The sequence below is a fragment of the Papio anubis genome, chromosome 3, assembly GCF_008728515.1.
Source record: "Papio anubis isolate 15944 chromosome 3, Panubis1.0, whole genome shotgun sequence".
Taxonomy (NCBI): Eukaryota; Metazoa; Chordata; class Mammalia; order Primates; family Cercopithecidae; genus Papio; species Papio anubis.
In genome coordinates this window covers 37,911,608-37,929,328 of record NC_044978.1, presented here as the reverse complement: position 1 = coordinate 37,929,328, position 17,721 = coordinate 37,911,608, and the positions used below count along the sequence as shown (strand labels likewise).

At 38.8% G+C, this 17,721-nt stretch overlaps 1 protein-coding gene across 6 annotated transcripts in view; it reads left to right on the top strand.

Annotated features, from left to right (window-relative positions):
• FAM160A1 (family with sequence similarity 160 member A1) overlaps window positions 1–17,721 on the top strand; it is a 264,734-nt gene that overhangs the window by 38,055 nt on the left and 208,958 nt on the right. For 2 of the 6 annotated variants that reach the window (XM_031664224.1, XM_031664228.1), the window contains exon 2: window positions 6,159–6,267. The exons of 2 other annotated variants lie outside the window; for them this stretch is intronic. The gene's annotated coding sequence lies outside the window, so the exon portion shown is untranslated. Of the gene's footprint in view, window positions 1–5,247; window positions 5,272–5,415; window positions 5,814–6,158; window positions 6,268–17,721 lie in introns of those variants that run through there. 2 more of the 6 variants (XM_031664226.1, XM_031664225.1) reach the window with 2 other exon arrangements.

Sequence of the window (17,721 nt, the reverse complement as noted above, 5' to 3'; positions counted from 1 at the left end):
TCATATGTTGAAGGCCTAACCCCCAATACCTCAAAATATGATTGTATTTCAAGATGGGGGTTATTTGAAGAGGTAATTAAGTTAAAAGGAGGTCATAAGGGTGGCCCTTCATTTGATACAACTGGTGTCCTTATAAGAAGAGGAAATACAGACACGGACAGGTACAAAGGAAGACCATGTGAAGTTACAGTGGGAAGACAGCCATCTGCAAGCCAAGGAGAGAAACCTCAGGAGAAACCAACCTTGCCTGCACCTTGATCTTGGACTTCTAGCTTCCAGAATTTTGTTTGTTTGTTTTTGAGATAGTCTTGCTCTGTAGCCCAGGCTGGAGTGCAATGGCGCAATCTCAGCTCACTGCAACCTCCACCTCCCAGGTTCAAGCAATTCTCATAACTCAGCCTCCGGAGTAGCTGGAACTACACCGGAGTTGTACAGGCGTACACCACCACACCTGGCTAATTTTTTTGGTTTTTTTTTTTAGTAGAGATGGCGTTTCACCATGCTGGCCAGGCTGCTCTTGAGCTCCTGGCCTCAAGTGACCCTCCCATCTTAGCCTCCGAAAGTGCTGGAATTACAGGTGTGAACCTCTGCACCTGGCCTAGCCTCAGAATTTTGAGAAAATAAATTTCTGCTGTTTAAGCCACCCAGTCTATGTTTTTTGTTATGGCAACCTGGGAAACTAATATAATACATCACACAAATTAGCATTTTAACAATTTTTAAGCATACAGTTCAGTGGCATAAAGTAGTTCACATTGTTGTACAACCATTACCACCATCCTTCTCCAGAACTGTTTTCATCTTGCTAATCTGAAACTCTACCCATTAAACAGTAATTCCCCATTATGCCCCTTGGCCCCCAGCTCCTGGCAACCACAATTCTACTTCTCCGTGAATTAGACTACTCTAGGTACCTCTAGACTGGAATCATACAGTATTTGTCCTTTTGAGACTGGCTTATTTCACTTAGTATCTAACATCCTCAAAGGTCATCCATGATGTGTCTGAAGTTTCTTCCTTCTTGATGCTGAATGCTCCAGTGTATGTGCATATTCCACATTTTGTTTATCTACTCATCCATTGATGGGCACTTGGGTGTCTTCCAGTTTTTGGGTGTTGTGAATGCTATGAACATGGGTGCACAAATATCTTTTTGAGTCCCCACTTTCACTTCTCTTGGGTATATATATTTAATACCTAGGAGTTCAGAATTGCTGGATCATATGGAAGTTCTGTCTTTAATTTTTTGAGGGACTGCCATACTGTTTTCCTTACCAGCTGTACTATTTTACATTCCTTTCAACAGTGCAGAGGAGTTCCAGTTTCTCAGTTTTTTAGTTAGGTCTTTCTGATTAGTCTGTCTCATGGTACCCCGTTATATTCTTTCATAACATTTACTGCAGTTTCTAATGATGCATTTTGTATGTTTTTAGTTTCTACCTTTTCAACTAGACTGTACACTTGAGCAGGGATGATGGTAGTTTTTTTAGTATCACCATAGCATTCTAGTATGATGCCTGATATATAGCAAGCTCAAAAATAATGATTATGTAACTAACTGAATGAATGAATACATGATGTGCTTATTTTGTGCCTGGTACAATATTGAGCATATTTTATATGTTAATTTTATTTTCACTACAATCCTTTGAGGCAGGCAGTATTTGTAACCTCACTTACATATGAGGAAACTGAGGTATGGAGAAGTGAAGTAGCTTGCTCAGAATTAAGCAAGTTAGTGAGTGTTGGAGGTGGCATCTTAAAATTAAAAATTTTTTAATTGACACATTATAATTATACATATATATGGGGTGCAACTTAATATTTCAATACATGGATATATTGTATAATGTTCAAATTAGGGTAGTTAGCATATTCATCACCTCATGCATTTATCATTTCTTTGTGGTAAGAACATTCAAAAACCTCTCTCCTAACTATTTTGTAATATGAAATACCTTACTGTTAACCATAGTCACCCCACTGTGCAATAGAACATGGAACTTATTCCTCCTGTCTAACTGTAACTTTTTTCCCCTCTACCAACTTTTCCTTATCCTCCCCTCTCCCATCCTTTCCCCAAGGAGGTGGTATCTTAGTACTTGTCTGTCTATACAAAGTTTATGCTTCTAATCATTCTTAACTCTAGAGGTAGCATGTGTTCTGCGGTGTGGTGGGATGGTGTTAAATAATTCCACAAACTCGTATTTTGCTTTTGATGGAATGACAGTCTGTGAAGGTTTCCAATATATATTTTTTTAATCTTGAGTTTTTCTGTGATGATTTTTTAAATAATACATTTGCATGTTCCTTTTTTCTCTGAGTTTAGAAATCTTAAGTTTTATCAGCTCTAAATATTGAGTACTTTGACATCTTTACTCAAAAATTCCCTCAAATTTAAAATTTTACAAATGAGATGTACTTTGATGGTGTTGATAGGGATTATCATGAGCACACACTTCATAAAAGTTTAAAATATACATTTGTTGATTGGTGATGTGGAATCCAAGAAGTATCATTTGAAAAAACTTATTTTAATAAAAGCAATGCTTATACATTGCAAAAAGGTCGAATGTAAAGAAATGTTTAAAATAAAAAGTAAAAATAAAATGTCTAGCCTCAGCATAATAGTTTTTTATACATTCTTATTTGTACTGTTTCATTTTACTCAAATAAGATCATAATATAATGCTGTTTCCATTTAATAATATCTTTTGGATATTTTTTCTTAGCACATACACACTATAGACTAAAAAGTATAGACCATATACTTTTTAAGGGGTGAATTGTGTTCTATTGTATGGATATACCATTATTTATTTAATCTGTCCTCTTCTAATGTAAATTTGGATTGTGTATTTGTTTATTTGACTTATGTAAACCATGCTGCAGTGAACATTCTTGTCCATATATCTTGGTATGCTTACATGACTATATATATATAGGGTAAATTACTATCAGTGGTATTGCTGAGTAATACCACTGATAGGCCAATACTCTGATAGGCCAATTTGCCCTCCAAAATTGTTGCATCAAATTTCTATAAGATTTTTCTCTTTACGCACACCTTCAACAACTTTCAATATTCGTACATATGAATGACAAATGTTTCAGTGGTGTTTTGATCTTTGTTAATTTCTTCTTTTTCTCATCTTTTTTTTTTTTTTTTTTTTTTGAGACAGAGTTTCACTCTATCCCCCAGGCTGGAGTGCAGTGGTGCGATCTCAGCTCACTGCAACCTCCGCCTCCTGGGTTCAAGTGATACTCCCACCTCAGCCTCCCAAGTAGTTGGGATTACAAGTGTGTGCCACCATGCTTGGCTAATTTTTGTATTTTTAGTAGAGATGGTATTTCATCGTGTTGGCTACCAAGAGATCTTCCCACCTCAGCCTCCCAAGTTGCTGCGACCACACATGCATCACCATGCTCAGCTAATTTTTGAAAATTTTTTGTAGAGACATGGTCTCCTTATGCTGCCTAGGCTAGTCTTGAACTCTGGAGCTCAAGCAATCCTCTTGCCTTGGCCTCCCAAAGTGCTAGAATTACAGGCGTGAGCCACCACGCCTGGCTGCAATTAGATGTATTTTTCAAGTTAAACCTCAACAAGGATTCTGTTATTAGTAAGCTTTCTGAAAATCAGTAGATTAGACTCGTTAACATGGTTCTCAAAGGAGATTTTATTAAATGTAAAACTTGAAGATGTTACCTCTGTCAATGCTCATTTGAAAAATGCTTTGGTTTTTAATGCTGTGTATTCTGGCAGATAAAAATGTGTTTGCTTGGAAACCATGGACACCTTAGTGAAAGGAGATATGAACCTTTTACCTCCAGGGTTTAATTAAGCATTTAGTTTTTTACATGTAAATTTTTCTGGTTGTAAAAGTGATACATCAGGCTGATGTGGTGGTTCACACCTGTAATCCTAGCACTTTGGGAGGCTGAGGTGGCTGGATCACTTGAGGCCAAAAGTATGAGAGCAGCCTGGCCAAGATGGTGAAACCCTGTCTCTACTAAAATAAATAAATAAATTTATATATTTATATTATATTATCTATTATATGTAAATATATTTATATATTTATATATGTATATATTTATAAATAAATATATAAAGATATATGAGATATATATATATATATATATAAACTAGCTGGGTGTAGTGGCTCATGCCTGTAGTCCCAGCTACTTGGAGGATGAGGCACGAGAATTGCTTGACCCCAGGAGGCGGAGGTTGCAGTGAGCAGAGATTAGCACCACTGTACTCCAGCCTGGGCAACAGAACGAGACTCTATCTCAAAAAAATATGATATATTTATATTCTAGAACATCTTAGATATATAGAAAGCATATATTAAAAAAACTGTAATGCCATCATCTAGAGATAGCCACCATTCAATTTTGTCATATTTATTTCTAGTATTACCTTTTCCTATGTCTGCAGACACTGAAACATATATGTATATACAAACATACATTGATATTTTATAAAATTAGGCCTATACTGGACATAGATTTTTTTTTTTTTTTTTTTTTTTTTTGAGATGGAGTCTTGCTCTGTCACCCAGGCTGGAGTACAGTGGCACAATCTCGGCTCACTGCAACCTTCACCTCCTGGGTTCAAGCGATTCTTTTGCCTCAGCCTCCCAAGTAGCTGGATTACAAGCGCCTCCCACTATGCCTGGTTAATTTTTATATTTTTGGTAGAGAGTGTTTCATCATGTTGGCTGATCTTGATCTCCTGAACTCAAGTGATCTGGCCGCCTTGGCCTCCCAAAATGCTGGGATTATAAGTGTGAGCCACTGCACCTGGCCCATAGTTTTAATTTTTCATTTGCTATTATGATATAAGCATTTTTCCATACCATTAAATATTCTACAAGGTTTGCCATTTAGCTGTGCAATCTCGGACAAGTCATTCAACCTCTCAGTGCCTTATTTTGTCATCTACAGTAGGGATAATAATGGAGATAATGATATACTCACTATGCAAGTTTATTGTATGCATTAAATTCATGTAACGCATACAACAAACTTACTAATGCATGTAAAATATTCAGAACAGGCCTGAGATGTTATAATTGCTGAGTTGATATTATTCTTATTTTAAAAACATAATTTCAGATCACCTGAGGTTGGGAGTTCAAGACCCGACCAACGTGGAGAAACCCCGTCTCTACTGAAAATACAAAAATTTGCCGGGTGTGGTCATGCATGCCTGTAATCCCAGCTACTTGGCAGGAGAATCCCTTTAACTGGGAGATGGAGGTTGAGGTGAGCCAAAATAGCACCATTGCACTCCAGCCAGGGCAACAAGAGTGAAACTCCATCTCAAAATAAATAAATAAACAAAAAACAAACACCACCAAAAACCATGATTTATAATTTTTTATAGTATTTCATCCTATGAATATATAATAATATATTTAGCCACTTCCTTATGGGACACTTTTTAAAAACCAAATATTCATTATTACAGGTAATTCTGTGATGAATAAACATTTTTGTACATAATTTTTTCCCATGGGAACATACATAATATACATTTCCTGGAAGTGATATTACTGGGCGTCACAGCTTTCAGGTATAATACAGTGTCCTTTTGATTTTATTATGGAAAAGTGGTGTTAAAATATGGGTTTTTAATTATCACTGAGTTAAGACAGAGAGTTGATTCTTAAAGGGTTGTGATATGGCATTCTTCTGCCTATTGATTTAGGCATATCCCATTGGAGGCACATCAGGAGCCACTGGAGTTATTGGTGTGAAAGGCAGCCATTTCTTTTCCTCCCTGTTTGGGCCAACTATTCCTACAGGTAACTTTGGGTCTACTTGTATGACACAGAACAAGCTATGCCAAAATGCAGGCATTTTCCACTACAGAGACTCTGAAATAGCTCTTTTGCAGAACTAAAGAGGCTAGTAAGTTTGTTACTTTTTCCCTCAATGTAAAAATTTTATATTCCTAAGTGTTTAGAGCTGTGTTTGTTTAAAACACGCATGTCCCTAAAAATTCCAGTCCAATGAATAAAAATTCCTCAGAGCAAAGTTGAGGCAAGTTAGGCCTTAGAAATCTGAAGCAGAGATTATAGTAAAACACAACAAGTCTGGGAGATGCACAGGTGTTTCTCTGAAGGACATTTTTTTTTTTTTTTTCCCAGGTGATACACTTGGGCATTGAAGGACATTTTTTGAAATCATGAGAACCGAATGTTTGACTAGGAATGTTTCGTTATAACTGCCTGGAAGGTTAGAGTCAAAGAAGTTGAGGTAGGAATATTTATAAATACATTCCTTAACTTTTAGCTTGTGTGTGAAAATGGAGAAGATTATGTGGCTTATTGTTAATTTTCCTTGGCCCCTTATGTGGATTTCCCCATACCCCAGTTGCAATTCTTGGTGGCTTACACTGGCAAAACAAAAAATTCTTCACTATGGTTTAGGACAGAGCTACCAGATCTTATTGGGAAGGTAAATCCCAGGAACCCTTCCCCATATTTTGCCATTCTGAACCCTGATTTGTATAGATGATAATTTGACTCTGAAGCTGCTCCATTTAACAATTACAAGTTCACAATGTTAAGGACCAACAGTAGCATCACGAGGCTTAGTAAAATTAATTTTACACACACAACTTGTATTTTTCTTTATGCAATTTGTACACTTACTGGATTGAGAATTCACAGAAAATATAATTAAAGCTATTGAAGCCAAAGAATATAAGGATGTTTCCCAGTCTTCAGTGTCACTGTAATAATAGCACCTTGTGTAAGAACTCTAAAAACCTTGCCAATCCTTTATAAAATGAGATAACCACTGCTGTCATTAAAGGAGGGCAGGTCATCCCCCAGCAGGGATCAGGTACTCCTGCCTCCTACTGTTTGCTGATTTAATTCTCTTTGTAATAGTGAAGCTGGATTAGGAGTCTAGAGTTAGCGCTGCATGCCTTTCCAAAGGAACCAGGGAAAGACTAGGAGTCAATTTCATTACTTTCTTGAGGTGCGACCCCCGAGCCTCTGAGGTCTTTTCCTTGTATTTTGAAAGTTCAGAGCTGGTTCAGGGAGATACCACTTCTTCCTTCAGTGCTGCAGGTATTTTCTGAAAGCCTTCCATCAGCAGTCCTGATCTTGGTCAGTGGGACCACATTTCAGTCTTTGTTATTACACAGAATACAGCTCTGCTTCTAAAGGCAAAGAGGCAGAGAGCTGGGTTTACTTTACTGTTAATTAATTGATGAGTTGTTTCGTTTATGTTTAACAAATAGATATCAGGAGTCTGCTGTTTGTTGAGAGCTGCATTAAGCTCTGTGGAAGTATATAAAACATATAAAACACAGTTCCTGTTGAAAGCAGTCTGGAGTATAAGATAGAAGCACTGAGCACTAGAGAACAGAATAGAAAAATTTAATATTTTCCTGTTCTAACTTGGCCCACACAGGTTTTCCGTTAATGATAAAAGGACATAACTGATAATTCAGAAACATATACCTTCTTAACATACATCATCTATGGAAAAAAAAGCCGTTAAGGCACCAAAAAAACCTACTGTAGGACTGTAAAGATATTTACCTATTACAGAGATTTATTGATATGATAAAATTAAACAACCATAACTCTCTAATTTGTTAGAAAATCTCCATCACCTTCTGTCATTCCCAAAAGTCTATCCATTGAAAAAAATTCTCTTTAAAATAACATCATCAGCTTTCAATACTCTAAAATAAAAACAAATGGGCTTTTTTTCAAGGTTTACAAACATTTTTCAAAATAAATGCAAAGTAAAAGGTAGACAGGGCCAGCTGGTGGTGGAAAGGACTAAGGATTTCCTTGTGTGGTTCAGAGCTGGAGTGCTGTGGAACTCAAGTGAGGAGAGTTGGGCATTAAACCTCTTGGAAGATAAAATGAAGGGAAAGCAAGTAAGGAAAACAGGTAGAGAGTTACTTTCTGCACCTTTGCTTCTGACTCCTTATGGGACTCCTTAAGGGCAATTTGGAAATGTACCCTGATCCACCAATCATGGTTACATACAGTATTGTTAAAATATATAAACATTTAAAATCTCATAATGAAAGTAATAACTTTTATAGAGCAGAAGACTCAGAAAACATACACATAACACACAAAAGAAAAATAAATCATCTATAATCTGGCCACCTAGAAATAACTATTGTTATGCCCTGACTTTTTTTCCAATGTAAATGATTTTACATTGGGTTCCCAGATCAGAGGGTAAACAGATTCCATAAAAATAATGAGTTAGATTCATATAAGATTGTTGTATTCATTATTGTGACAATAATTTTGACCCTATCTACCTTTTACTTTGTAGTTATTTTGAAAAATTTTTGTATTCCTTGAATAAAACCTATTTGTTTTTATTTTACAGTTTTATTGTGATTATTTTAGAGTATTTGAAAGCTAATGACATTATTTTAAAGAGGATCTTTTCAATGGATAGATTTCTCGGAATGACAGAAGGAGATTTTTCTAATAAATTAGAGAGTTATAGTTTAATTTTCTCATATCAATAAATCTCTGTAATAGGTAAATGTCTTTATGGTCTTACAGTGGGGCTTTTTTTGGTACTTTTAACAGTTTTTTTTTTGCCCGTAGATGATGTATGTTAAGAAGGTATGTGTTTCTGAATTATTAGTTAAGTCCTTTTGTCATTAATGGAAAACCTGTGTGGGCTAAGTAAGAATAGAAAAATGTGAAATGTCAGACAACTTAATGTTTCTGATAGGTGTGAAGCTATTAGGTGAACTTAAGCCCTTGACCACCGACAGGTGCATTTGGAACAGGAAACTGCCTGAGCAGTGGCCTTCTGCATGTAGGGAAGAGCCCTGGCCCTGGAAGTGTGCTTTCTGAATCTGAAATTATTCTATTTGGTCTATCCATTTTGTACCCTACCAGGAAAGGGAGCAGAGGGGTTTTGTGTTTTAGAAGAACCTTACAAATTCTCCATGTTCCAAAAGTTATTACTCACCATGAAACTGTAAAGTAGAGTTTATTCCTTTTCCCTCCACCCGTCGCATGTGTGTCTTTTGACTGATTGAGAAATCTTAACTTTTTTGCAAATTAGTGGCTCCTTGCTGTGATTTTTAAAAAGATGTTTTTTAGTATACTGTCTGGCTGCCCTAGTTCTATAATGTCTTTGATTTAACTCCCCTCCCACCCCTTTTTTAGGTATCTCTGAGACCTTTTTTGGAGGGGTGGGGATCATAAACTCAGAGGCCATGCAGGTAGTATAATATGAATATAAGTTTCTAGGGAGGAATGGTAAGAACTATGACAGACCGGAGAATACTTCTCTCTCCAACGGTAATTCAAATAAAACAGAAACAGAAATACATTTTGATGGCCAACAGGAAATCCAAATTTGGCTTGAAGCCTACCAGTTTATGGTTCCTGTAGTAATAATGGTAGTAGAGTAGTCATGTGATGATAATGATTATAAAAATAGCTAACATTTATTGAGCACTTACTATGTGCCAGGCACATGTCTATCTCATTCTGTTTTCACGGTAAAGGTAAATGTTGTTATTATCCCCACCTTAGAGATGAAACTGAGGCTTAGAGAGGTTCTTTGTCCATGTCGCAGAGATCATAAGTAGCAGAGTCAAAGCCAGGTTTGTCTAACTCAGAATATTGAGCTCTGTGATGTGTTTTGACTTTAGGCCAGAGAACTTTGAATTGGACTTGGAAGAAAATAGTCAGTGGTTAAGCTACTCAGAGTGTTGGCACCAGCCAGTTTTGTGGCCTTGGGGGAAGAAGCCAGGCCTGGAAAAAGGGGCAGTGTTCTTGGTCCTATAAGGTGGAGGAAACAGCCTAGCCAGGTCAGCTGTGGTGTGAACAGGCTCTAGGAAAGTCTTCACCAGGTACTTTGGGAAGTGATGGCTTTGGTGGAGGGTAAAGAAAGTAATAGTTCCTGTGAGGTGCAGAAGATATGTGTGGGTTTGTGGGTGGGGGTGTCTGTGCAGCATATAGGAGGGGAAAATCAGACTAAATGGAAGTTTAGTAGGAGCTTGTAATGTAGGTTTTGGCAGATTTGAGTAAGGTCTACTGGAATATTTTGTACCCTGGCTCTCCTTAACTGTGTATGTGTGAATATCTAGAGCTGTAGAATAAATAACTAAAATGTATGGGGTTGAGATTTAATCCAGGGATTCTTGTTGCAGTACACTTTAAAACTGAATGAGGTTTTAGTCTGGGCGCAAGGGACTGTCTTTTGTTTGGCTTATCTTGGTCGGCTTCTACTTACACACCACAGAGTCGCTTTTCTTGGGCATAGTGGATCTCTATCAGGATCACTGGCATTTCCCGTGATATTTAGCAGAAAAGGGGTCATAGAGAAATTATCCTCACAAACCTTTGGTTGTTGAACCAACCAGCACCACCAAAATACTCGCTGTTAACATAGCACCTTTAAGCAAACAAGTGACTTGTTGTACCTTGTAGTTCTCAAACCTTCTCTAAGTGACTTTAACACAAGGAAATGAAAAGTAAAGCCAATCTGTTCGTATAACCGGCTGCATGTGAACATAAACCCTAGGAAACACAGCGGCCTCTGTGAAAGGTCTGCTTGCATAAACCTCACAGAGTCCTAAAGAGAAGTTTTTTAAAAAACTATATATACACACACACATGCACAAAAGGAATTACAGGAGTATATCTTGACTTTTGTTCCTGAAAAAAAGTGGATATACTACAAAAATTTATAAGAAGGTAAGATTGATTGATGGAGTTTACTTTCTGCCGCCTAAAGACTTTTAAATAGATATTGAAGGAGAAGGAAGCACATTTAGTTACAAGAAACCTAATATGTCTCAAAGTGAGTAGGGGTGGGACCAAAAGTCCAGCAAGAGTGGGTCTAGGGAAGCCCTTCTGTTAACTGTTTCATTGGTTTAAAATGATCACTTTCCTAGAAGGAACAAGAAAAACTGGTCCAGTTTGTTTTCAAAGTTGGAAGAAAATACTTATGTAAGCGGCTCCTGACTTTGTAGCGTTTCCATGTGGAATATCATTCAAGAATTTGGCCAGATCTCAAGTGATTTATGTTTAGCAAACAAGATTATCTTCAGCTTCCTATTGTGGAAGAGCAAATGGTTTGGGGTTTGGCTGCTGCTTTTCAGCCTCTTTTTAATTGCTTCTTCCAGGTAGTACTGCATTAATCTTTGTTATTTATCTTCAGTGTTGGTTTGCGACAGGAGCAAGAAACCAGAACAGTGACTGAAGCTAGAATGGCTTAAAGTGTTAATACCCTTGTTGTAGAGCTACCAGAAACAACAACTATTTATTAAGGTTGATGGGAGAGAGAGCGAGAATGAGAAAGACCTTTTGTATACACTTGGAATTCAGCTTTATATATATATATAATCATATGACAGATGCTCTTAATTTTGTGGACAAATGAAATTAGATTGCTATTTTGAATGCTTATGATTGTTTATCTTTTTAAGAGTTTAATTTTCTTCCAATGTAGGAAAACATTTATTTTTGAAATTGTGGCTACCTATTGAAAAATGACACTTCTTTTTGATATTTGAGGATACATTATTATGATAATATGAATACCAACATATTGTGTATTTAAAATGTAGCTAAACTTTTAATATGTTCTACCTTTAATTTAGCTTTTAGAGGCCCTGTGTTAAAGGTCTTCCTGTTATTAGGTTTAAATTTGTGTGAGAGAGGTAAACATTTTAGCAAATAAGTGATCATTTTATTTCCCGTGGCTGGACAAAAAAACGAATGAAGTGTTTCAGAGCATAACATTTGGGAAAACTATGTATTACTTATTTCATATTCCCTGCAGATAAAAATAACTACTCACATCTAGTTAGTGGGTTTCTGCTGTTATACCTACCACCACCACCACCACCTTTTTCTGAGTCTTGACTTGATGGTCTCTTCCTTAACTGCTGTCGTAATGTTTTAAGTTTCATAGCTTGCACACAGCGCAAACCAAGCAAAGATTAAATATATAGAGAAGGTCACTCTGTCTTTCAGATTGTATCAGCTATTTTGAGTCTAATTCTTAAACTGCTCCTGATACCTTGGCAGCAGGCCATGTAGTTGTCATTTTGTCTCATTAGAGTTAAGTCTAGTCCTGTCAAGAACAGATTTACTAGTCTTTTTTAATTGCCTGCTTAAAATTTTTCATTTCCAAAATCAGCTGAATAATTTAAGATTGTGAAAAGTATGGACTGAGGTCAAGTAAAAGTTCTGAGCAGATTAGGAATTCACTGAAGGAAGGAAATAAAGAGACGAATGATTTTAAGGCTGTTGTGGAAGAGTGGAGGATTTCTGAAGCATTTGTATTTAGGAAAATGGAATAGGGCTTAAATTGTGTAGTTGTATGGCAATGGATATGAAGTTTACTTGATTGGTATAAATTATTTTCTTTTGTGCCTTTTTTGCATTTAAGTATGTCATCTATTCTTCTAGGGAACTAGAGGCTAAGCATTAGATAATTGGAAAGTTGAAGAAAACCAGATGAAGATAAGGTGGAATCTGGAGAGGATAAAGAGGAAAGTGTGCCCAGCTGGCTGAAAATAATGGTAGCATGATGGAGAACAAACAAGAGTTAGACGTGCAGCCTCCCCATGGGCAAAGCCAGTAGAATCTACGTTCTGCCATATAAAGGAAAGAGGACTGAATAAAAGGGAGGTGAAGAGATGTTTAGGAAGAAGCAGGATTTTTTTTTTTTTGAGACGGAGTCTCGCTCTGTCGCCCAGGCTGGAGTGCAGTGGCCGGATCTCAGCTCACAAAGCAGGATGTTTTTTGAGAAAACTTGTTGGATGAAATAATGCATATATGCATCTCTGGGAATAGGAGAGGGCCAGGTTTCCCAGCAAATGGCCAGGCTTATTTTGTTGATGCTGCCTATCTAAGTGTGAGGTATAGTGGGCATGGCACTCATTCTTGTGACAATACCATGGTAGGATGATTATAGTTAGTAATAATATATAGTTTCAAATAGCTAGAAGGTGGATATTGAATGTTCCCAGCACAAAGAAATGATAAATGTTTGAGATGATTGATATGCTAATTACACTGATCTGATCACTATACATTATATGGATCAAAATATTGCTAGGTAGCCCATGGATAATTATCATATGCCAATTAAAAATGAAATTTAAAAATTTTTAAAATGGAAAAGAATGTAGGGGCTATACTGGCCTCCAGGGAAATGTGGAGCCACAGCAGTTATGTGTGACCCTGAAGGAAGTGGAAGACTGTAGCAGTTGGGACTACATAAGTGATTGGATAGCCTAATTGAGTCAGAGCAGAGTAACCTAACAGGCTCATTTCTTTTTCTTGAATTATCCCTGACCTGCAGGACTTTGGGCATGGGATTGACTCTGTAATATATTGAGGGTAGGTCAGGCACAGAGTGGCTCATGCCTGTAATCCCACACTTTTGGAGGCTGATGCGGGAGGATTGTTTGAGGCCAGGAGTTCGAGACCAGTCTGGGCAACAAGGGATACTCTGTCCCTACAAAACATTAAAAAATTAGCCAGGCATGGTGGTGCATGCCAATAGTCCCAGCTACTTGGGAGGCTGAGTTGGTAGGACCCCTTGAGCTGAGAAGTTGAGGTTGCCATGAGCTATGATCATATCACTGTACTCCAGCCTGGGCAACAGAGTGAGACCCTGTCTCTAACAAATAAAATAAAATAAATATATTTTGAGAGTAAGACTGACCATATTCTAATATGTATCATTAAGGTCCTCATTTTGTGCCCTCTAAGCCTCTTTCTGAGAGGCACCATGGGTTCACATTGTTCCCTGACAGGCCCCGGTGTGCTGGGGGCGTACTTCATGTTCTGCATCTTGGTTTTCTTTCTATGTGCCAATACTTGCCTGTTCACTGTCTGAACAGTTTCTTCAGATAGTTTCACTAGATTCTTCAGATAACTGGAGCTAATTGGTAAAATCATTCATTCTCTTGTGTAGGGTTAATTTATAACCCTTTCTCTGTTATATATTTACATTCAAAAGAAGGATTCATAGTATGTTATATAACTCGAAGAAATGGTGAAATTTTTGGCATGCCTTTGAGTAAATATTAAGATGTTGATATTACAGTGGAGTCATATATATGCATACTTCACTCATGGGAATTCAACTAATGCACCTGGCCAAAAGAAAAAAGAAGGGCAAAATAGTAATTGAAATATGATGAGCATAGTCCTGGAGTGAGCATAAAATGGGAGATGTGAGCCTGCTGTTTATAGGGGAGATTTAATTTCCTCTCAGAGTGAGAGCATTTTGGTCTGAACAGCATGACCCATAAAATGCAAGCCAGTTACTTTCTCCGATGTTTACCTGAACAGACAATAGTGTTTTCTGGATGGCTTATTGTGAACTTAGTGAGAGATGGCTTAGTATTGTATTTTATGAGGAATTACAGGGAGTTTTCAAGGGTAGTTTTACTATTTGTAATTGCTGCCTTGGTTTGACTTCAGACTCTAATCCAGTTCCCTGCATTATTAGGTATGACATCACAGTGTTGGCCAGTTGAGGGTAGGTCTTTTAGAGCTCCCGTGAACTCCTTGAGATTTTGGACTTGTGTTATTTTTGTTGAATGAAATAATTTTCATGGCATGGGCACATTCTAGATGTTTTGGTTTAGAAGAGATGGGCTTTGCTGAGTGATTTAGGCTGTCTGTTGGAACTGGATTGCAAGTCATAGACTTGTTGAGACCATCTTTCCTTCCTACCTCTGGTGCTGCCCTAGCCAAAGAAGGTGGCAGTGGGGATGGTTGAAAGTAGAATGATGGTATGTCAGAGATCCCAGTGGCTTTGAAGTGGTTCTTATTATCCTTTCTGTTTTATACAGAATCCATATATTCTGTGTCATGACAGGGCACCTTGATCGTCACAGACAGTTTTGGCATTCCAGGAATGGATGACCTTCCAATTAGAAGATCACTTCTTCCTTTGCCCCTTGCAGATGGCTTTGAACTCTGGAATTATGGGTGACATAAATTAAAGCTGCTCATAAAAGATATGCCCCCAGCCTTCTGTTCTTTCCTTTTAAATGTGGTCCAGTTGTGCTCTACAGTAATGATCCTAGTATTTTATGCACAACTTGCCCAGTAGCTTACAATTATGTGTCACAAAGAAAAGTTTTAACTGTTTGGTAGGTGGCCTTGTCTGATGACAATACTGAGCATGTGGCATTTTGTTCTGTGTCTCACAGTATCACCATGACACTGACTGAAAATACCCTGGTTTCTGCAAGGTGTCTGCTAGACCAGGCAAGATTAAGTAAAGATAATTACCACTGAGTTTTTCTATTTTTTACATTCCATTTAGAGAGGTTTGGTTACTGCCCTTGGTGAATTTGGAAGCTTCTATATATGACATCCAGATCTTCCTACCAGATGTGAATATGATCTGACTGCTAACCTCTCATTCTGATACAGCCTTCTGTCAGCCTCCTTGGCCAGTTTGATATTTTTATTAATTATTTACTTATTTTTTTACCCTTTTTTCAAGAAATAGGGTCTCACAGTGTTGCCCAGGCTGGACTAGAACTCCCACTCCTGGGCTCAAGCAGTCCTCCTGCCTCACCTTTCCAAGTAGCTGGGGCTGTAAGTGCACACCACCATGCCCAGCAATATTTTTATTTCTGTAATGTGTCATTTATCCAGTGATCATTTTATTATTATAGAATCACAGAAATGGAGGGACTCCTAGAAGTAATCAAATTCGGTGGTTTTTAAGCCTTTTATTCCCTCTAAAGGGATATTAAAACCATTAAAAATATAATTTATCCCAATATGTAAATCAGAGAAAGCTGAACTTCTGGTTCAGAGAGGAACACAGATGAAGGGCCAAACACCATTTCTCCACTCTCCTCCCAACCCAGCCTTCGAGGTATCTGGGGGCTCTGTGGATCTCACTTTGAAACCCATAGTTCTGGAGTAACGGAAGGAGTACTATATTAAGTAAATCCTTCTAGCACCTTAGCACCAATTTGCTTGTATATTGCTTCCTGAGGGTAAAATTTTAAAACAAAACTGCTCCAAGTTCTTCCTCTGCATTTGTCTGTAGTGTGAATTACCTGCAGACACTCAACAGTCATCAAGAAATTTATTGTGTATCTTGAATGTTTAGCCCAACCAGCATGCACTGTAGGTACCACAGGTGAGAGGCTGACCTGAGTGACAGAGTGCTACTCACTATTTTATTTGATGATGAGTATGGCATCTGGATAGCACTTAAGAGATTGGGATGTACTAGATGAGATAGGCTCTAATTGTATAGATCAGTGATTGTCAAAATGTGGTCCCCTGACTAGCAGCATAGGCATCTTCCAAAACTTGTTAGAATACAGATTCTTGGAAGTTGGATGCCATGGCTCACAACTGTAATCCCTGTACTTTGGGAGGTTAAGGTGAGGCTCATTTGAGGCCAGGAATTTGAGACAATCCTGGGCAACATAGTGAGACTCTGTCTCTACAAAATGTTTTAAAAACTAGCCAGGCATGGTGGTGCACACCTGTAGCTAGATAGGATCCCTTGAGTCCAGAAGTCCGAGGCTGCAATGAGCTGTTATCGCACCGCTGCACTGCAGCCTGGGTGACAAAGTGAGGCCCTGTCTCTTTAAAAAACAAAAAACAAAAACAAAAACACAAACTACTGTGTCCGATAGGTTCTTGGTCTCGCTGACTTCAAGAATGAAGGCGCAGACCCTCATGGTGAGTGTTAGAGTTCTTAAAGATGGTGAGTCTGGAGTTTGTTCCTTCAGATGTTCAGATGTGTCCAGAGTTTCTTCCTTCTGATGGGTTCGTGGTCTCTCTAACTTCAGGAGTGAAGCTGCAGACCCTCGTGATGAGTGTTATAGCTTTTAAAAGTGATGCGTCTGGAGTTGTTCGTTCCTTCAGGAGTGAAGCTGCAGTCCTTTGTGGTAAGTGTCACAGCTAATAAAGGCGGTGCAGACCCAAAGAGTGAGCGGCAGCAAGATTTATTGTGAAGAGTGAAAAAACAAAACTTCTGCAGCATGGAAGGGGACCCGAGTAGGTTGCCACTGCTGGCTCGGGCAGCCTGCTTTTATTCCCTTATCTGGCCCCATCCACATCCTGCTGATTGGTCCATTTTACAGAGAGCTGATTGGTCCATTCTGAGAGGGTGCTGATCGGTGCATTTACAAACCTTGAGCTAGACACAAGGTGCTGATTGGTACATTTACAAACCTTGAGCTAGACACAGAGTGCTGACTGGTGCATTTACAATCCTCCAACTAGACATAAAAGTTCTCTAAGTCCCCACCCGACTCAGGAGCCCAGCTGGCTGCATCTAGTGGATCCTGCGCTGGGGCCATGGGTGGAGCTGCTCACCAGTCCTGTGCTGTGCGCCCGCACTCCTCAGCCCTTGGGCAGTCAATGGGACTGGGCACCGCGGAGCAGGGGGCGGCACCCATCGGGGAGTCTTGGGCCGCCTGAGAGCTCATGGGGTGGGGGTGGGATTATGGCTTAGCGGGCTGCAGGTCCTGAGCCCTGCCCCGTGGGGAGACGGCTGAGGCCTGGCAAGAATTTGAGCATGGCGAGGGTGGGCCGGCAGTGCTGGGGGACCTGGTGCACCCTCCGCAGCTGCTGGCCCAGGTGCTAAGCCCCTCACTTCCCGGGGCCGGTGGCGCTGGCTGGCTGCTCCGAGTGCGGGGCCCACCGAGCTTGCGCCTACCTGGAGTTTGTGCTGGCCCATGAGCTC